This window comes from Notolabrus celidotus, chromosome 2 (assembly GCF_009762535.1).
Source record: "Notolabrus celidotus isolate fNotCel1 chromosome 2, fNotCel1.pri, whole genome shotgun sequence".
In the NCBI taxonomy this organism is placed as follows: domain Eukaryota; kingdom Metazoa; phylum Chordata; class Actinopteri; order Labriformes; family Labridae; genus Notolabrus; species Notolabrus celidotus.
Window position 1 is genome coordinate 1,353,407 of NC_048273.1, and position 22,571 is coordinate 1,375,977.

The following is a 22,571-nucleotide window of genomic DNA, read 5'->3' on the forward strand; positions in this document are numbered from 1 at the left end:
CGGCTAAAAACTGCATTTAAAAAACAAATAAAATGATAAAAAAAATATAAAAATATAGAGAAAATATTGAACTAAATAGTGACTTTTAATCCACATATATAATCTGCTAATTTTGCAAAATGTTTGCATCATCTAAGGTCATTAAAAACGTGAATTTTCTCATTTTTAGATTTTTTTATCAGTTCTTAAAAAGCTGCAAAAATTAATCGTACAAAAATGTTGAATGTCTGAATCCTCTTTTGAAATCTTCTCCTCATATTCTGTGTTGAAGGTCTTTTATTATTCAGTTTTAAATGTGTCTCTCTTGGTTGTTACAGATAAAAAAGTCTGCACAACATTGAAGTTATCAATTTTTATGACGCAGAAGTTAAAAAACAAAATTTGTCCATGAGCGTCTGAACACTGCTGGGTTTGGTTCACACACGTCTCTCTCTCTCTCTCTCTCTCTCTCTCTCTCTCTCCCTCCCTCCCTCTCTCTCTCTCCCTCCCTCCCTCTCTCAGGAGGGGGAGTAAATTCCTGGCTCGGGTGCCTGGAGTTGTTGCTCTCTGCCTGCAGGTACAGACCGGCCTCCTCTGTCTGCCTGTCTGCAGATATCACACCGCGACGTGATCTGTTTAGCTGCCTGACTTAATGCTCACCTGCTCACGCGCCTCCGGCTCTGTGTGTGTGTGTGTGTGAGTGTGTGTGTTTATGTGAGTGTGTGTTGACTCCTCAGTCTCCTCACAGCTGGAGTGGCGTCTCCTCTCTTCATCTGTTGGCCTGCGATTAAAGACACACACACACACACACGTACAGAGTGAACGATGGACTTCACTACACGGACAAAATACTTACAAACTCAACATCTTCATATTCTCACACACATTGTGCAGCCTGCAAGGAAACACACACATGCACACACACATGCACACACACACATTCACACACACATTCACACAGAGGCTGAGGAGCAGGGCTGGAAGGACGGGATGATTACAGTAATTTAAAGGAGAGGAAGAGAGGACGGCAGGATGGTGCCTGCATGAAAACAAAAAGTGTAGAAGATGTGATCCTAACATACGAACATGTGACTCTGTTCTGATCTCTGCATCCATAAATAACATGAGACAGTAATAAGAGGCGCTCGGGGATGCAGCAGGCGCGTCAGGGTGTTCATTTTTCTTTATTCCACCCGCAGGTTGTCACGGCGCTGACAGATGCAGGCCGACACGTACGACCACGCTCACACAACACACACGTGGACACACTTGAGTAGGGGTCTGAAGTCCAGCTGGAGGTGGTCTCCTGCCAAACCTGCAGGCAGGCTGACTGTATTCATATTCATCACACACACGCTGATTGAACCTGACAGCACACACACACACACACACACACACAAACACACACACACAACTGAGAGAAGAAATATCTACTGGTGGGTGAATCAATATTTCAAGGGCAGCCTGCCGGACTGAAAATCTTATAAGAAGAAACTATTTTACCAGCGCTGATGCATTATTCTGTTTCTCTGTAAGCGTCCCTGCACTGTACATACAAAAAGAAACAGAGGAAAGAGAGGGAGAGAGGTGGATGTGAGGGAGGGATGTAAACTAGCAGCAGTGAGTAATGTCATGAGAAAGTAGCGGACTGAGGAGGGAGAGAGCGAGGAGAGTGAGGAGAGAATAATAGCCAATAGGCAGAGAGGGAAACAAGAGCGAGAGAGAAGGATAGAGAGAGAGAGAGAGAGAGAGAGAGAGGACTCCGCAGGGTGCCAAATAATAACCTTCCTTGTCATTATCATCGCCCAGCTCTCCACTCCACTCCTCCTCCACCTCCTTCCGTCTCCAACACAATCATCGCCCTATCGTTTACAGTGTGCCGCTAAATGGGAACATCAATAGACACATCCATTAGCAGCGCAAGTCCTTCCCTCTCTGATGCTCAAGTGCTTTAATAGCCGCCGCGCACACACACACACACACACACACACACACACACACATGCAAACACACACACACACATGCAAACACACACACACACACTCAAATTCGTGTGCAGCATCTCAGGCCGGCTGTTAACCAAGCTCGCCCCGCGCAGGCAAAGCCAAACTGATGGAGTGTATCATTACAGCTGGTTAGTAACATGGAGGCTGCGAGGGAGGCGCCGTCAGTTAGAGCGGGGAGCAGGAGGGCGGGGCTGCGAGGCTCTCAGTCACACGTGCAGCGGGACCAGGACCAGGACCAGGACCAGGACCAGGACCAGGACCAGGACCAGGACGACCATATCTGCTTTCCAAACTGAGACGATGAGGGGTTATATTTACACCCAGAGATTTATGAGTTAGCACGAAACATTTGAGCCTTTTCACGGGTTCTGTTAGTCTTGATATTGTCTGCCTGTGTTTTGTTAGTCTTGATATTGTCTGCCTGTGTTTTGTTAGTCTTGATATTGTCTGCCTGTGTTCTGTTAGTCTTGATATTGTCTGCCTGTGTTTTGTTAGTCTTGATATTGTCTGCCTGTGTTCTGTTAGTCTTGATATTGTCTGCCTGTGTTTTGTTAGTCTTGATATTGTCTGCCTGTGTTTTGTTAGTCTTGATATTGTCTGCCTGTGTTCTGTTAGTCTTGATTTTGTCTGCCTGTGTTCTGTTAGTCTTGATGTTGTTTGCCTGTGTTCTGTTAGTCTTGATATTGTTTGCCTGTGTTCTGTTAGTCTTGATATTGTCTGCCTGTGTTTTGTTAGTCTTGATGTTGTCTGCCTGTGTTTTGTTAGTCTTGATGTTGTCTGCCTGTGTTCTGTTAGTCTTGATATTGTCTGCCTGTGTTCTGTTAGTCTTGATATTGTCTGCCTGTGTTCTGTTAGTCTTGATATTGTCTGCCTGTGTTTTGTTAGTCTTGATGTTGTCTGCCTGTGTTCTGTTAGTCTTGATGTTGTCTGCCTGTGTTTTGTTAGTCTTGATATTGTCTGCCTGTGTTCTGTTAGTCTTGATATTGTCTGCCTGTGTTTTGTTAGTCTTGATATTGTCTGCCTGTGTTTTGTTAGTCTTGATATTGTCTGCCTGTGGTCTGTTAGTCTTGATGTTGTCTGCCTGTGTTTTGTTAGTCTTGATTTTGTCTGCCTGTGTTTTGTTAGTCTTGATGTTGTCTGCCTGTGTTTTGTTAGTCTTGATGTTGTCTGCCTGTGTTTTGTTAGTCTTGATGTTGTCTGCCTGTGTTTTGTTAGTCTTGATATTGTCTGCCTGTGTTTTGTTAGTCTTGATGTTGTCTACCTGTGTTTTGTTAGTCTTGATGTTGTCTGCCTGTGTTTTCTTAGTCTTGATGTTGTCTGCCTGTGATTTGTAAGTCTTGATGTTGTCTGCCTGTGTTTTGTTAGTCTTGATATTGTCTGCCTGTGTTTTGTTAGTCTTGATATTGTCTGCCTGTGGTCTGTTAGTCTTGATGTTGTCTGCCTGTGTTTTGTTAGTCTTGATTTTGTCTGCCTGTGTTTTGTTAGTCTTGATGTTGTCTGCCTGTGTTTTGTTAGTCTTGATGTTGTCTGCCTGTGTTTTGTTAGTCTTGATGTTGTCTGCCTGTGTTTTGTTAGTCTTGATATTGTCTGCCTGTGTTTTGTTAGTCTTGATGTTGTCTACCTGTGTTTTGTTAGTCTTGATGTTGTCTGCCTGTGTTTTGTTAGTCTTGATATTGTCTGCCTGTGTTGTGTTAGTCTTGATATTGTCTGCCTGTGTTTTGTTAGTCTTGATATTGTCTGCCTGTGTTTTGTTAGTCTTGATATTGTCTGCCTGTGTTCTGTTAGTCTTGATATTGTCTGCCTGTGTTCTGTTAGTTTTGATTTTGTCTGCCTGTGTTCTGTTAGTCTTGATTTTGTCTTCCTGTGTTCTGTTAGTCTTGATGTTGTATGCCTGTGTTTTGTTAGTCTTGATATTGTCTGCCTGTGTTCTGTTAGTCTTGATATTGTCTGCCTGTGTTCTGTTAGTCTTGATGTTGTCTGCCTGTGTTCTGTTAGTCTTGATGTTGTCTTCCTGTGTTTTGTTAGTCTTGATATTGTCTGCCTGTGTTTTGTTAGTCTTGATATTGTCTGCCTGTGTTCTGTTAGTCTTGATATTGTCTGCCTGTGTTCTGTTAGTCTTGATATTGTCTGCCTGTGTTCTGTTAGTCTTGATATTGTCTGCCTGTGTTCTGTTAGTCTTGATGTTGTCTGCCTGTGTTTTGTAAGTCTTGATGTTGTCTGCCTGTGTTTTGTAAGTCTTGATGTTGTCTGCCTGTGTTTTGTAAGTCTTGATGTTGTCTGCCTGTGTTTTGTAAGTCTTGATATTGTCTGCCTGTGTTTTGTTAGTCTTGATATTGTCTGCCTGTGTTTTGTTAGTCTTGATGTTGTCTGCCTGTGTTTTGTTAGTCTTGATATTGTCTGCCTGTGTTCTGTTAGTCTTGATATTGTCTGCCTGTGTTCTGTTAGTCTTGATGTTGTCTGCCTGTGTTTTGTAAGTCTTGATGTTGTCTGCCTGTGTTTTGTAAGTCTTGATATTGTCTGCCTGTGTTTTGTTAGTCTTGATATTGTCTGCCTGTGTTTTGTTAGTCTTGATGTTGTCTGCCTGTGTTCTTTTAGTCTTGATAGACAGCATTATCAAATCAATGCACATTAAGCTAAGAGTTTATGCAGGAGGGATTTTGTTGAAAATATTTAATTTGAATATTTAATTGAGGGGCATTAAAGGACAAACCGTCCACTTCAGCCTGATTGGAAAAGGCCAATAAATAAACAGCTAATCACCTCATGAGAGGTCGCTCTTATTTAGAGCTGCGTTAGCTTCTTGTTAGCCTCGGTCTGAACTGGAGTCTCTGGATCTGCAGATAAACACGAACACGAGCAGCTCTCTGAGACTTTAATGAAAGTCTAAACAAACCTCGCCAAAACAGGAGCTGAATGAGAAGAAGATAAGCAGGGACGAGGAGGACGAGGGAGAGGGAGGAGAGGGAGGAGAGGGAGGAGAGGGAGGAGAGGGAGGAGAGGAAGGAGAGGAAGGAGAGGGAGGAGAGGAAGGAGAGGGAGGAGAGGAAGGAGAGGGAGGAGAGGGAGGAGAGGGAGGAGAGGAAGGAGAGGGAGGGAAGGGCTTCCCACAATCCCACAATGCCGCCTCACATGCTATAATTTCAGCGTGCGTGCTTCTCTCTCTCTCTCTCTCTTTTTTTAAGATGGAGGGCGAAGCAGGATGCTGGGAAGCCTGGGAGGGGCGCCGGGCGGGGGGAGCAGAGGGGGGTTCTGGGGGTTTGTGGGATATGTGGTGCGGCTGTTAAAGTTGACGGGTGGAGATCGGGTTTGACGGATGGAAATAGAAAAAAGATGAGGTGGGCTTTGAGCACACACACACACACACACACACACACACACACACACACACACACACACTACAAATAGCATCATCGACCCATGCAACATGAAAACAACATTATCTCAATGCTTCTCTGCAGCACTCAGATTTAACAAAATAAAATAACATGTATAATTAATGTGCAGCCTTTCAAAATAAAAGCACTTAATTAGCTTTTTTTATAACTCAGAGGAAAAACACAAGATGTTTGTTTCTCACATTCACACCTTCATTATCACCCTGACTCACAGCACTCTGATTCTTACCGTAACAGGCCACGGTGTGTGTGAGTGTGTGTTAGTCAGGCTGGAGGTCGACCGCAGACAGACTGGAGGTGCCGGTGTGTGTGTGCTCCGGTGTGTGTGCGTGCCTCCTTCATGTCTGGACCTGGACAGAGAGAAGAAAGAGAGAGAGAGAGAACGGAGTAAACTCAGGTGTTTAGTGAAAACACTCAGAAACACACACGCTGAGGTACGTTTACATTCACTCACAGGACGTTCACTCACACACACACACACATGCTCACACACACACACTCTGGGTGGTCTTTAGAACAATGACTAAGAACCACAGTGTGTGTACATTAACACATGATTCATCTTTATGGAAGAGGTGGATTGTGGGAAAAACACTGATGCCTGAAGGAACACAAACATGTGGAGCGGCCTCTGAAGCCTCTGCAGTTTGAAACATCAGAAACAGGACGATCGTGCGTTTGGATGGACGTCACGTCTCTTCTAATAAACCCAAACATCATTCAGGAGCTTTAATGTGGGGAACGAGACACAATGAAGAGCTGGAGGATAATGACAGCAGACTGTAATGCATCGCATGGAGCTGACTCTGACGTACACACACAGAGGATTCACTCCCAGATGTTGCACGAAAGATCCCTGATACTCAACTGAACCTGCTGCTGGTTGTTTCTCAGCTTTTACTAAAAACATGACTTGGACTTTTTAAAGGTGATTTCAAAATAAAACGACAAATTAAATATAGACTTTTTCCTTTCTGTTGAAGAGTATTTTTTACTAGCACATCTTTGAGAAAAAGAGGAGGTTTTTTAGATTTGATGAATAAATAAAATACTAAAAAATAAAAGTTTTCAGGTGAAATTTCACAATAAAACGACAAATTAAAATTAGATTTCTTACTTTTTATTGTGAAGAATAATTATTTTTTTATGCTTGAAAAAGAAGATTTTAAGACTAAAACATGAAAAATAAAATATTAAAAAAATAAACGTTTTTTCGAGTGAAATTTCAAAATAAAATCACAAATTAAATATTGACTTTTCACTGAAGTGTATTTTTTTTTCTAACCCTGAAGTTTTACATCTTTGACAAAAAGAGGAGATTTTTTTAAGATTAAAGAAACAAATAAAATACAAAAAAATACAAGTTTTTGGGTGAAATTTCAAAATAAAACGACAAATCAAAAATAGAAGTTTTCCTTTTTGGTGAAGCGTATTCTTTTCTAGCACCAAAGTTTTTACATCTTTGAGAAGAAGAGGATAATTTTTGAGATTCAATGAATAGATAAAATACTAAAAAATATATATGTGTTTGGGTGATATTTCAAAATAAAATGACAAATTAAATACAGACTTTTTAATTTTTCCTGAAGAATTTTTTTTTACCCCTGAAAAGTAGGAGAAAGAGACTAAAATAAATAAATAAAATGTTTTTTTTAAATAAGCTTTTTAGGTGAAATTTCAAAATAAAAGCATTCTAATGTGTCTATAAGAGCATAAAAAAATACAAAGTCCTACATTTTCTTAATCAGTGCCTCTTTTCTATCAATGGATTAATCAATTTCCGGTTCATTTAATTGAATATTCTGCATCAAAGTGACGTTTCTATGTGTCTACTCATCGTTTAAATCCCACACTGAGGTGATTTTAACGTCCTGATTATGTTTTATTTGAGTGTTTTTTTAATAAGATGATATTTAAGCCTTTCAGAGATCCAAACTCAGGTTAGAAGAAGTTGAATGTGATCTCAGTGCTCCATTAGTCAGTCACGGTTGTTCTCTGCGTGCCCTGATGTTTTCTTTGATTGGAGTGCTGTTTGGTCTCCCATTGTGTCTCATAATGAGTCACACTGAGTCCCCTGAAAGCTGCGGGTTCATTTGTGGTCAATAAGCACATTAAAGTTCCTTTGGAAGACATATTCATCCATGGCTTTTAAACGGCTTTGGCCGTATTAATGATGTCTTTGAGCGCCCTGCTGTTGGAGTCCTTTTTACTGCTTCAAGAACTTTTCTGTGTTTGAGTAAAAACTCAGACTACCAGACGTGACAGGTACGAGACTGACTCACTCACAGATACCCAGAGGTCTGACTGCTCTGTGTTTACTCATGCTGAGTGTGTTTTAACAAGATCCACTTTTCTTTTCAGTACATATAAGATGTTTGGATCTTTAAGTAAAACGTGGTGAGCAGGAAACTCAATCTGAGCACACAGGAGGAAACCGTACGGCTCAAATCAGGCAGTTTTTGTCTTTAATATTACATGAATTGAATCTCATATATTATTAAAAGCTGTCTAGACACACAGCTCAAACATGAATCCTGTGCAAAAATAACACAACCTCTTTAATAAACTGACCTGAAAATTCCTGGAAATTACTTGAACAGTTTAAAAAAGCTGAGCGAGAAAGAAAAGTCCACAAAGAGAAGAAAAGGTTGCAGAAAGGTGGCGTTCTAAAATGGTCCTGCTGGTGAATTATAGTTCCTCTGAACTCCTCTCAGCCGGATCTACATTCACAGAGAAGGAACAATGATTGACCTTGGCCAGATGAAAAATTGCCTCAATTGTTCATACTCCACTTTGATGTTAAATACAGTGAAATGGGGCAGCACAGGAAAGCTGCTCGCCACAGCTGAAGGAGAAATTAAACCTTTTATGTCGCCTCAGAACGCCCCCCTCACATTTTTCTTAACTTCCATTTTCCAGAATATACATGCAATTTACTATTTCAGTCCTTCACAGCTGATGCTCCTTTCTGTGGCACGTCCCACCCTACCATCGCTATGTTGTCTTAACCACCTCCTCCTCTATCATTTCATTCTCCCCCCTCTCCCTTCCCTCTCTCTCTCTCTCTCTCTCTCTCTCTCTCTCTCTCTCTCTCTCTCTCTCTGCCCCGCTAAGCAGACTTGTCGAGATCAGGGACTTTGTCATTAAGGTCCCGGCACGAAGTCACCAATTTACACTCTCATTAACAGATCCATGTGCTGCTCAGTACATCAAAAAGAATGAGAGAGAGCCCCGGACCACCCATGTGTTCGCCCCCCCTCCCCTCCCCCTCCAAACACAACGCAACAATAAAATCTGTGTTCTCTCTGCCGGCTAAATGAGCCGATTCACGCCAATGGAAAAAGAAAAAAAGAGAAAAGGTTGCAAATGAACAAACGCTGTGAACGTTTGATGGTACAGGGTGTTTATGTGCGAACGAGGAGACGCTGTTAATCAGGACGCAGAGCTGGGAGAGGCCTTGTTGTGGGGCTGATTTCCACAAAGTGAAGGAAGTCTGGTATAAACCAGGATTTAATTTGAAGAAGAGAGAGAGACGGTTTGAAGTGTTTAACTTTTATAATCATCAAGACAAACTGTGTGCCGGGAGGAAACTAAGTGTAAGCTTGTTTTAGAGACTGTGCAACATTCAATCCTTACAACACATGCAACACAATCACACAACGCTGGCACTTCTAAACTCAGCTACACGGTTTACACTAAAGGTTGTTCTCTTAGACCTGAACATGGCTCAACCGGGCCACCAGGGGTCCAAACATAACAGGCTGCAGGAGCTCCGTCTGTAGGGACTCGGGTTGGGGATCGAAGGGTCACAGATTCAAGTTTATAAATGAAGCAGGTAGCTGGAGAGGTTCCAGTTCACTCCCTGGACTCTGCCAAGGTGCCCTTCAGCAGGGTACTGGACTACACTCAGGGCGCCCGCTCTGACATCTCATTACTGCATGCTCACAGGGTCCAGTTTCTGCAGAGTCTGTGTGATAAAGAATGTATTTCCTCTTGGGGATATATATAACATATAAAAATGAATCATGAAAGATGACGGGATGTCTGCTACGAACAGAAAATTGAAGCTATGAGTTTTTTCTGCAGGAATTTCTCTGAGGAACTTCACTTTGTGCTGATTTTGGCGCCCCCTGTGGACGGAGTGGTACCTCACATCTTGTAGCAATCAGTTTGCGAGTTAACTAGCAACAATTTGGAATATTTGATATCAAAAATGTCACCCTGCTTTCTTTTAACCCTCTCATGATCACTCATTGGGTGGCAGCAGGATGACAGGAGCTTTAAATAAACGCTGTATGAAGCAGTAAGATGTCCAGGTTGTTTAGCAAATGAGAATCGGTTCTCAATTGACCTACCTGGTCAAATAAAGGTTAAATAGAATAAGTTAAAATGAGAGCTTACAGATTAATAACCTGATGTTTTAAGTTGTAATGAGATGCATGTTGCATATTCACAGGCTGCTGTTCTGTCTGTATTTGTTGCGACAGCTAAAGCATAGGTATTAAGGAGCGCTGACTTCATAACCTCAACTTGTGCATCCACCAAGATGGCATGCTAACGCTTTGTTTACATCTGGTCGGTACCGTTAGCTTTAACGCATCATTACAAGACTACAATAAATGGACGTAGTCTCCGTGATGTCACCCGTCTGTTCCTAAAGCCCTGTTTTGAAGCCGATCGTCGGCGGGCGCCATATTGGAAATGCTGAACTCAACCTAACTTCAGTGGAGCTAGTGTGAGGTAAAGAGGCGGGGCTTAAGCCTCCTCGCTAACAGCTACAGTGTTCCCGCCTGTCAATCAAGTCAGCTGTGCCTCTAATTATGCAAAACTTGTACATTTAATATCTTCAAATATCAGATTCAACTGTTTTTTGAACCAGGCTGTAAACATGTTTATTTCTGCTGTAAAGATCGTCTCTTTGAATGGGTGTGTATGTGGTTTCCTGTGTTTCTGCAGCAAGCCTCTAGTGGATGCATGAGGAACTGCAGTTTTTAACACTTCTGCATCGTCTTCATAATTTAAGACCGGAGGTTGCTGCTTCCTCTAAACTCATGTGCACGATGTTCTTCTATAAGACAGACTGATTATCGCCACTTACCGGCCTGCATGCGTAACCATGACGGAGATCAAAAACATGCATCTTTAAAAATATCTAAATACATGTTGTTGTTTCCAAACAACAAATAAGGATCCCAGCCCGAGCTGAGCCTCTGCTTTCCTTTCTGTCCCCTTCATGTCTGAACATTGAACACACTCGTCTCTGTGCTCTGTCAGGATACGTCTGAGCTCTCCCCATATTGTGCCTGTTTGTAATAAAACTAGTACAGACATGTAGAGCTAGACCACCCAGAGAAGTTACCCAAACACCCTCCTTATTCAAGTAAAAAAAAAAAGAGAAGTCACTAGTTTTAATTATATCCATCCTCTGGGCGTGTCTTTCTGCCCAAAACAGACATCTGAGCAACCCCCCCTTCACCAGCAGGCCACAAACCTCACCGAGGCCGTATGGAAAGAACGTTTTGGTGAACACATTGACCCTGGATGGAAATAAACCCTTCAGGAGTTATGTTCACTGAGGTTACAAAGGCAATCTGACTTTATATCTTCTATTGTTGGATTATCTCCTCCTGTAGACTTCAGAGGCTTTCTCAGGTCCTGCCAGGGTTCCTCTTTGATAATGAAATCTGCAGGATGTCGAAATCAAGAGGCGAATTGTTTACCATATCAAAAGAGGAGGATTAAATCCCAATAATATCACAACCTTCACAAAGCTGCAGACGAAAAACACACAACACAACGCACGCACGCTCACACACCTGCACGCTGTAATAAGGAGGCGTCTGCTTCACGGAGGAGGTTGTTGTGACTGCACTCTTCTTTTCATGATCTATAATTTTCAAGCTGGCAGTGTTGTGAGGGGGCAACCCAGCGGTGTGCAGATAGAGAGACACGGAGAGAAAGAGAGGAGAAGGAGGAGGAGGAGAAGGAGGGAGTCTAAACAGGCAGGACCCCAGTGACTATCTGCCAGACAAATCCTCCTTGGGCTTTGATCCTCTGCCCACTTTTCTCTCTGCGGTTTTTGTTTTCAGGCAAACAACTGTGATGTTGAGCTGCAGCGAGACTCCAAGGCCTCCAAAAGAGAGGACTCTGTAAGAATCACTCACAGGGAGAAGAAGCTAAAAGTGCTAAAACTGAAGATCTGTCTTCCTTTGTTTTCATCGCACTCCCCTCCAGAGATCACAGGGTTAATCTGCTCCTGTTGTATTCTAGCTGAGATGCTATCAGAGGCCATTTGTTCCAAGCAGCGTGGCTAATGACCCTGAGCTAACGCTGCTTGGCGTTCGGCCGGGAACTCCGCGCACGAGGAAGGTAAGTAACCTCATATATTCTCAGGGGGGGCAGAGCTAATGAGAGAGAATGGGAATACGAGCTACAGTCCATCATCTACTTAGGGCCCAGACAGCAGAGTGCACACACACACACACACACACACACACACACACACACACACACACACACACACACACAGGAAGGCCCTAATAGGACACCTCCTCTTCCTGCAACCTCATTTCACTCCTGTCTTGTTAAGTAAATGTGCTACATGTAGCGTTCTATCATCAATAAGTCAATACTGCATTAACTCTGAGATTATTTCTGTAAACAACGACTTCTATCATCCGCCGGCTGCCAGCCTTCTCTGGCTTCTTCTCTGGCTTCTTCTCTGGCTTCTTCTCTGGCCTCTTCTCTGGCTTCTTCTCTGGCCTCTTCTCTGGCTTCTTCTCTGGCCTCTTCTCTGGCTTTTTCTCTGGCTTCTTCTCTGGCCTCTTCTCTGGCCTCTTCTCTGGTCTCTTCTCTGGCCTCTTCTCTGGCTTCTTCTCTGGCCTCTTCTCTGGCTTCTTCTCTGGCCTCTTCTCTGGCTTCTTCTCTGGCCTCTTCTCTGGCTTTTTCTCTGGCCTCTTCTCTGGCTTCTTCTCTGGCTTCTTCTCTGGCCTCTTCTCTGGCCTCTTCTCTGGCCTCTTCTCTGGCCTCTTCTCTGGCCTCCTCCTGGCTGAATTCAAACACTTCCTCGTTTGCTTTATTTCTAATATTTTACAGAACTAAACTTTAAAACGTATTCCTCCACACAGAGCAACTCTATAAAGTCTTTCTATAACGTACTGAGAGAGTGTGGTGCCAGAGGTACAACTCACGTGAGACGGACGTGGGAGAGAGAACTTAGTGTAGGTATTACAGACGACCAATGGGACGATGTCTGGCAGAGGGCGAGAACTTAGAGTGTGTGTAATAGAGTTAAATCTATCCAGTTTAAGATACTACACAGGGCTCATGTGTCCCCTTCACTTCATCATGAATTCAATGCTGCTTGTTCCCCCTCTCTGCCTGAAGTGTAAAACAGAAGTAGCTACTCTAACTCACAGGTCAAGAAATTAATGATATCTTAAACACTAATCTAGAAAACGACCCATTCTGTGTGCTTCAAAGACATCTTTCATAATACCTGGGAGCCCTTTATGTCCTATATTGGACTGAACGTTTCTTCTGTTCCTGTTAGGGGGTTTGTGTAGGACTAAATATGTACATATGTTTGTAGGATGATGACCCAGGTCCCCTCTCAAATGTCTTTTACTGGATTTGTGAGCGAGTGTTTTGTTTTATTGTTGTTTGTTTTAAGAGTTGTCCCTGTTTGTTTGTTTTTTAAAGGAAAAAGAAAAATCAATAAGCATATCTCTAAATGAATAGATTTATTCCTCCTGCTCTCAGCATCGCCTTTGTGTCCTAAAGTTAAACACATGCAGCGTGAGAACGAAGCAGAGACTGAATCTATAACTCTGAATAATGTTTGCTGTTTATTCTCAAGGTAAAGATTTCTCTTCTTCTATCGCCAACACATTTACATCCATTTCAGGGTTGCGTGCATCCATCAGTGTGAGCTCTGCAGCATGAGACACTTTAAGTTCTTTTATTTTGTAGGAGCATACATGAACAGGCGGTACGGCGGAGTGTGTAACATGTGAAACTGAGTGAATTCTGCTGTGATGGGAAAGCAGCAGGAGGTCCACTCCTCTGCTTTTATTCGATTCAGTCGAGCCTGGCTGCGTGTGTGTGTGTGTGTGTGTGTGTGTGTGTGTGTGTGTGTGTGTGTGTGTGTGTGTGTGTGTGTGTGGAAAAAAAGAGAGAGAATGGGTACAGGAATAAGTACCTCACTGCACTCTGCATGTGTGTGTGTGTGTGTGTGTGTGTGTGTGTGTTTGTAATACCTCCAATGGCAGACTAATGATAGGTCTTATCGACACCCAGCAGTGAATGCAGGCCTTTGTCTCCTCGCGGGACGAATTATGGAAAGCTTAGGGGGCTGCCTTTGACTCCTTTTCATTCTCTCAGCTGCTGATAAAGCTCGGCGGCGACTGTTATACGGCTCCTACAGCGCCGCGCGGCGAGTAACAATGCACCCCCATACGTCTCCCATCAGAACCGGCTGAAAGTTAGAGCGCACGGCTCACGAACTCGGGCGTATAAGTCAGCGACAAAAGATACAAAAATGAACACCGGGGAACAAAATCACAATGATGGAATTTGACATTCATTTTAAAAAACATGGCGTTTAGACAACGCCAGGCGTGGGCGCTGCGGAGGAGGACAATGTGGAAGAGCACTTTAAGGTGTTTTTAAACAACACAACAGGAAGAATGAGAGCGGGCTGGAGTGATTTAAAGTTTGGTGTTTGTGCAGACATTAAAGATTAACAGAAATTAACTTCTGTTAGTTTTTGGCGGTGACTTTCAGCTGCAGGAGCATCTCTCATCTCTCTTCATGAAAACTTCTAGATAAGCTTTTTGATGCTTCATGATTCATCCTGAAAGCTCCAGAGTTGACGTCCTCTCTCTGCAGACTCTGGTCTGATCCCCTCTCCCTTCACGTGCAGGTTTTCTGGAGCAGCTCTTTCTGAACCCTGGCAGTAATGAAGTGGATCCCTGCCTCTGAAGGCTCCACTGTGCTGAGTCGAGCAGCCTCTTCGACTCGAGCAGTTTATGAAATGAAAATGTTTTCTTTTCCAGCGACGGCAAGCGTTACTTTTCACATTTCCAGGAGTTCAGCAGACGGCTCCTCGGGGAAGCGAAGCCATTTCTACGCTCGATTCCCGCTGAGTCAATAAAACCCTCTCGTCCTCTGCCTCTCTTTATTTCTGTGTTCTCTCTCTGATTTATTTTAAAGCACTTATTGTGAGGAATAGCCTGAAGTCCTCTTTCCCCTTCACTGTCATTCTGCATTCTCCTTTTATTTCCTCTCAGAGAACTCTGAGGGGATCATTAAAACACAGAACCGTCCTCCATCTACCTGCCTTCTTATCTCTCTTTGCATTTCTTTAATCTCAGAGAACTCGCAAACACAGAGTTTTCTCTCCTCTCTCTCTTTCCAGGGTTCCCACTCTTTTCCAGAGATCATTCTCCAGGACATTTTCAGTGATGATCAAGCTGGTATGACGGTCTAAATTGAGTTCCTAATTTAGTTCCTAAATAGTCTAATATGTTCCTCTCAGTGGAAGTCTACATTTGAAGACGTGCAGTCTATGGATATCATGAATCATCTCTTACATGCTTAAAAATGATGGAACCAAGTAACAATGATGGCTAACTCTCATCTCAGCTTTCACTTTTCTCAATAAATATAAAATTAGCTAAGTAAAAAACAAAGAACCTGCAAAGGACTGTGGAAGCTTCCTTACTGAAATAATTAATACTAATAATAATCAGAGGATCAGTGCATTAATGACCTAAATAGATCTGAATGACAAAAATGGCCACAAATGTTGAATGGGGATGTGTTTTTTTTAACCTTATCAGGTCACACTCTAATAATTATCCAGGACATTTGACTTTTTCTCCAATTTGAAAACTGGTCAACTGTTTTCCAGGTTTTCCAGGATGTGTGGGAACCCTGTCTTTCTTTCTCTTTGCATCCATGTTGCTTGCAAAGCGATCCCAGAGAAGCCCCCCCCCCCCGGCCAAGCAGCCAGGATTTAGAGGCCTCATTTTGCAGGCAGGTAGAGTCGAGTCCCCCCTCCTTCCCCTTCCTCCTTCATCCCATCTCTTCTTCCCCTCGCAGCAATTAGAGAGAGGGCAGGAAGTGCAGAATTTTATGACCTTATAAAGACATTAGAGGCATCGCTCCATCGGCCCTCACCCCCTGCTTCTTCTCCTCTTCTTCTACTCTCTCTCTCTTGCAGATAACGCTCTCCTTTCTTCCGTCGTGTTGGTTCCCACACTCTTTGATATCCTTCTTTATCTTTTTTAATTTTTCCATCTGTGCCCCCTCACTCCTCTGAGTCTCTGGCTGAGGGTTTAAACTCAATGAAAGCTCTGGTTCTGATCTTTAATCCTCTGCTGGTTGGGGAGAGGAGGAGGAGGAGGGCGCTCTGTTGTTCCACTCTTCCCTTTGTGCGGACACAAATGTTCCCATTTTGGACACTTGTCCATCAGGCTTTCTAAAGCGTCTCCCCTGCTGATTGCACCCATCACTGTGACCCGCCGTCCATCAGTCGCCTGTTATTTAGCGTGAGCGTGAAACTGACAATTACTCGCCTTGTCCCTGAGCCTCGCAGTGAATCAATACGACTTGACGGAGTGACTCATTTGCCTGTCATTTTCTCACACCCGCTTCTTGAAATATGAAACCATGTGACACGCCGCGGCTTCGGCCCCGCGGCCCCGCCTTCCTGCAACACAAACGGACACACCGAAAAAAGAGAAGCACTTCTCGCAGCTTTTTAAGTCCAGCTTAGACAGACTTGGCTGCTCCTGAAAGAGAGTCTTCCTCCAGAGCCGAGGACAGACACACTCGAGAGTCCAAAAAGAGAACGGTGGGGGGAGAAGAAGAAAGAGCAGGCGCATGTCTGGATACTTGCTTACAACATCCTCCACCTTTTTCCTTTCTTTCTTCCCCAGACTGCGCTTGCATCATTTGAACAAGGCCCAAACAATGGGGGATGTGTGTAGTCCAACAACATGTGACATAGGGGACATCCATCACCAGAGGGATGAGATAAAAAAGAAAGTCTTCACTCTTCCTCCAGTCGATTTGAAAAGTGAGATATCCCAAAAATAGATTTATCATCGTTGGGAATAGTTCCCCATTTCTCTGAACCGTCACTCTACAACCAAACAACCCGTCTACTGCTGCTCTTTTCATCATCCTTTCATTTCTAAGATGACCAGCTGCTCCTGGGGAAGAGATCCCAACCTCCTCAGACCAAAGAGAGAGAGAGAGAGAGAGAGAGAGAGAGAGAGAGAGAGAGAGAGAGAGAGAGAGGACTGCAGGGATTTAAAAATGTGAGAAGAGACAGAAGATTGCACGTCTCAGACGGACTGAGAATAAATGAGAGGGAGTGCGAGACACGAGGGAGAGCTCGGAGGGAGAGTGGAGCTCGGCTGGGCTGTTATGAAGTGAGCTGAGGTGAACTGAAATGAGCTGAATTGAATTTGGGCCGAGTCACGGTGAGGCAGGGTCGGGCTGTGAGAAGGAGAGATGAGACAGGTGGAGAGAGGGATGTTTGAAAGCCCACGTTAGAATAACATGCATCAAATAAAAAATGGAAGGAGAGAGGATCCTCTATTCATCCAAACTCTGGACTGGATCCAAAATAAGCTGCAAGGACAAAAACTCTAAAACAAATCATTCGTATGAAGCTCTCAGGGAGGGAGGCCGAGTCTCGTACGGAGGGAGGACTCAGAGAAACAATGTTTTCTTTCCTCTGTGTGTCTCCTCTTAAACCGTCCCCTCGCTCTGTGCACGGTGGCAGCCATGCTAGCAGAGCCTGCGTGGTGGAAAATGATTTAGTGCTGCTCTCAGGCTCACACACACACACACACACACACACACACACAGACTCTCTGAGAGACCGCTCACTTTGGGAACCTGCTGAAACACAACCGAGACAATGCGGTGGCACTTCTCCCAGTTTTAACTCCTGTGTTTTTGCCTTTTGGCGATGCTCCTCTCCAAGGTAATGGTTTTATTTTTGGATCCCTGAGTCCCTGAAACGCTGGTTTTTAACTCCACTAATGGACGGGGAGAACAGATTACTGCCTCCAGACGAGTAAAGGGATTCTTTGGGTAATGACACTGAAACAGGAAGTGGGTTTAGTGTACAGTTACGATCATGTAGCTTCAACAGGGTCAATATTAAAGAAGCTATTTCAGTTATTTAACACTTTTAGCTTAATTCTGGATCAGTGTACAGAACATGATGCAACTACGGTTTGAAATAAACACATAATCCTTATTTTGTCCCTTTCGGCTCACCGTACTTAAGCTGCCGCTGTGTCTTCCTGCTTCCTGCTAATGCAAAATAATGACACCACCTCACTTTAACAAACTACAAGATGGTTCAGATGTTGCATCTAAATACATAACTATTCAAATATCACCACAGTACTTTGAGTTTGAGCGACCGCCTATGAGCTAAGCATGCAGGTGCAGCTAAAGTGACGGATGTTAGCAAGCAACTGCATCACGCAAGCTAGCAGGGCTCTATTCTTGGGTGTGCAATTGCTGCAGACGTTTGGATGAAGCTTTGATTCATTGCTGTGATATCATGAATGCAAAGTAATAACATTTTGAACATGATTAAATGATGATTAATTGTGATTAGCTTTTAAAATTCAGTTATTAGACAGGATTAAAAAATGCAGCTTGACCGATGTAAAAATAACATCAATTCCAAAATTTAAAAACACTATCTTGATTGTAACTTCTGACTTTTAAGAGAACATTTTAATGTTTTAATGGTGCCAAAATACACATTTGTGCATCATATTTGAACGCCACATTTCACTTTAACAAACTCCAAGCTTGATTTAGTTGATGCATCAAGATAAATAAATAACTACACATCACCACAGTACTTTGAGTTTGAGCGACCGCCTAAGAGCTAAGCTTTCAGGTGCATTAAAGTGGCGAGCAGAGCATTATTCTTGGGTGTGCAAATGCTGCAGACGTTTGGATGGAGCTTTGATTCATTGCTGTGATATCATGAATGCAAAGTAATAACATTTTGAACATGATTAAATGATGATTAATTGTGATTAGCTTTTAAAATTCAGTTATTAGACAGGATTAAAAAATGCAGCTTGACCGATGTAAAAATAACATCAATTCCAAAATTTAAAAACACTATCTTGATTGTAACTTCTGACTTTTAAGAGAACATTTTAATGTTTTTAATGGTGCCAAAATACACATTTGTGCATCATATTTGAACGCCACATTTCACTTTAACAAACTCCAAGCTTGATTTAGTTGATGCATCAAGATAAATAAATAACTACACATCACCACAGTACTTTGAGTTTGAGCGACCGCCTAAGAGCTAAGCTTTCAGGTGCATTAAAGTGGCGAGCAGAGCATTATTCTTGGGTGTGCAAATGCTGCAGACGTTTGGATGGAGCTTTGATTCATTGCTATTATATTAAATGCAAAGTAATTAAATTTTAAACATGATTAAATGTTGATTAAATGTGATTAGCTATTGAAATTCAGTTATTAGACATGATTAAAAAATGCAGTTTGACCGACGTAAAAATAAGACATAAATTAAAAAATTAAAAACACTATCTTGATTCTGATTTCCAGCTTTTAAGAGAACATTTTAATGTTTTTAATGGTGCCAAAACACACATTTGTGCATCATATTTGAACGCCACATTTCACTTTAACAAACTCCAAGCTTGGTTTAGTTGATGCATCAAGATAAATAAACAACTACACATCACCACAGTACTTTGAGGTTGAGTGACCGCCTAAGAGGTAAGCTTTCATGTGCATTAAAGTGGCGAGCAGAGCATTATTCTTTGGTGTGCAAATGCTGCAGACCTTTGGATGAAGCTTTGATTCATTGCTATTATATTAAATGCAAAGTAATTACAATTTAAACATGATTAAATGTTGATTAATTGTGATTAGCTATTGAAATTCAGTTATTAGACATGATTAAAAAATGCAGTTTGACTGATGTAAAAATAACTTAAATTAAAAAAATTAAAAACACTGTTCTGATTCTGATTTCCAACTTTTAAGATACATTTTTAATGTTTTTAATGGTGCCAAAAAACACATTTTTGCATAATTTTCGAACGCCACATTTCACTTTAACAAACTCCAAGCTTGGTTTAGTTGATGCATCAAGATAAATAAATAACTACACATCACCACAGTACTTTGGGGTTGAGTGACCGCCTATGAGCTAAGCTTTCAGGTGCATTAAAGTGGCGAGCAGAGCATTATTCTTGGGTGTGTAAATGCTGCAGACCTTTAGATGGAGCTTTGGATCATTGTTATATTATAAAATGCAAAGTAATTAAATTTTAAACATGATTAAATGTTGATTAAATGTGATTAGTGGTTGAAATTCAGTTATTAGATGGGATTAAAAAATGCAGTTTGACCGATGTAAAAATAACTTAAATTAAAAAATTGAAAACACTATCTTGATTATAATTTCCAGCTTTTAAGAGAACATTTTAATGTTTTTAAAGCTTCCAAAACACACATTTGTGCATCATTTTGATTACACATTTTTCAGAATAATATATATTTATATTTATATTTAATTATTTTTATTTAAATCAGTAAAGAAAATTAATTCAGACTGTTTTTTAAAAGTTTGTGTCACACCAAAGTGATACTCAAAAAAAGCTGTTACCTGTTGTTTAACTGGTAAACAAAGAAAGTAGACAGACTCTGTGAAGAAGTCAATGTTTTGTTGTTTCCATGTCATCTTTTCATAAAAATCAACAAAGGGAGAGTGAGAGGAGAAAGAGGAAACGAGTGAGAGAGAGAGGATAATAGAGAGAAAGGAAAAAGACAACAAAGAAGAAAGGGTTGTAGCAGGTGAGTCAGACAGGATGGTCGCTCCTCACCTGGCGGCTGTGGTTTGATGCCAGGAACAAACACACACACACACACACACACACACACACACACACACACACACACACACACACACACACACACACACACACACACAATCAAACAAAGCCACATTCAAACATGTAACAAAAACACACACACACACACACATGCGTGCATGCAAACAGCGAACCCACCCAGGTACACAGCTGAGTCAGGCAGTCAGGGCGAAGGGCAACAGAGGAAGAGGAGACGAAGACAATGCAGAACCCTGAGGCACACCGAGCTCTCTTACCTCTCTTTCATCACTCTCATCTTCTCCTCTCCGCTTCCTCTCCTTCCCCTCTGCACCGAAGGCTAACGCCGCTGATGCTCGTTCTGCTTCTTCCTCTTCTTCTCCTGCCAGCTCCTTTCATGACCTGAAATGGAAAAAGACAGAGAGGGGAAACGAACCATTACCGAGCTGTTTGTAGGGAATGGAGTTATCTCTACGGGCGCCTCACACATGGAGGAAAACACAGGAATAAAACACTCCATTCATAGAGTTTGAGGGCCGCTGGGAATCCAGTTATTGCCTCAAAAACTCAGTTATCTTCCAAAACAGGTTCTTACTCGGCGTGAGGAAGGAATGTGTGAACAAGATAGAGACTGAGATTATGACTCAGACCTGAAGAAGAAGAATCCTCTGAGGAGTTTTAATCTGAAGCGTTGAGCGGCGTTTAAAACGGAGATATTTTGAACTGCTTTATAAACATCACGATGCCTTTAAATCAGGGGTTTTCAGCCTGTGACCCCCAAAATATAGACACCAAAGACTCTCGACCCCCCACAGTCCCTCACAGTGATTTAATGTGTCTTCAGTTAGCTGGTCTGCAGAAAGTGACCCTCTCTATATGAGCATGTGTCTGTGTTTCCTGTGTGTTATGAATGAACCTGCTGCTGCTGATGCTTTAGATCATTCACTGTTCACTAACTCTAAACTTAGAGTCATCTGGAAACAAAGAAAGGCAGAAAACTCATTACACTTTATATTTTCAAGGTTTTATTTCAACTTTAGCTTCTGTTTTAGTTCACATTTTTTTACTATAATGAGTAAAATGTACTTTTTTTAGATATTTAAGAAAAAAAATTATTCTGGAAGACATCTCGTGACCCCCCAGGGGGTCCAGACCCTCACTTATCATTGGTTCTGATCCTCTAGCTTCCAGGGTTGCTCAGTGTATTGGTTCCCTCTCTCCTGCTGTCCAGTCTAAACTCTGAACTCTTGGAGTAATATTCGATCAGTCCGTGTTCTTTGATCCCCACATAAAACAGGTCATGTTTCTTCCACTTACGAAACATTGCTAAACTCAGATCTGTTGTGTCACATCCTGAACTGGAAATGATCATTCATGCTTTAAACTATTGTAATTCACTTTTCTCCTGCCTCAGTAAATCATCCCTCCATCGTCTTCAGTTAGTCCAGAACGCTGCTGCAAGGCTGTCGACCAAGTCCAGCTGGACAACCCACATCACTCAGACTCTATCCTCCCTACACCGGCTTCCAGTTAGATTCAGGATTCATTCTAAGGTTCTTGTTTTTGTGTTTGGAGCTCTGCGTGGTCAGGCTCCTGAATATATGGTGAGATATCTTTTCTGCAGTGGTCAGACTATATAACCAATAATATATATATATATGTTGTAAGATATGCTTATTTTTTACCTCTTTAATTTTCAATAATTGTTCTTTATTGGCTCTTGTTTGCTTTATATATTTATTTTTTGCACTGTCTACTTTGTTACTGTGAAACTTGAATTTCCCCGTGGTGGGACGAGTAAAGAACTCTCTTATCTTATATCACCGACCTGCTCCACCCCTACCTCACCAGCAGGTCCCTCAGGTCTTCTGATCAGGGCTTGCTGGTTGTCCCTTGAGGACAAAAGGTGACCGTGGTTTTGAAGCGGTGGCACCAACATTGTGGAACACTCTTCCTGTAAATATTCACTCAGCTGTTTCTGTTGTCACTTTTAAAAAACTCTATAAGACACATTTATTTAAACAGGCCTTCCACTCACCTTACAGACTAATGTTCTAATCATGCTATTGTCTGTTTCTTTTAATGTTTTATGATTTCATTTTAAATTGAATATTTTTCTGTGAAGCACTTTGTGATTTTATTCTATGAAAGCTGCGACACTAAATAAAATCTACTGGGGGATGAGGCGTCTGACATGGCAACCTGCAGCCAATCAGATCTGCATGATGATGATGATTACCCTCTCATAGTCAACATTTAGGTTTTGAAAT

The 22,571-nt window shown here is 42.2% G+C and overlaps 1 long non-coding RNA gene across 1 annotated transcript in view; it reads right to left on the bottom strand.

Moving 5' to 3' along the window:
- Window positions 1-258: 258 nt before the first annotated feature.
- Window positions 259-22,571, bottom strand: part of LOC117805291 — a 36,284-nt gene continuing 13,971 nt past the window's right edge. Inside the window, exons 2-4 of the long non-coding RNA XR_004629395.1 lie at window positions 20,580-20,703; window positions 5,610-5,730; window positions 259-760 (exon numbers count right to left, since the gene is read on the bottom strand). This is a non-coding gene — a long non-coding RNA (uncharacterized LOC117805291). The remainder of the gene's footprint in view (window positions 761-5,609; window positions 5,731-20,579; window positions 20,704-22,571) is intronic.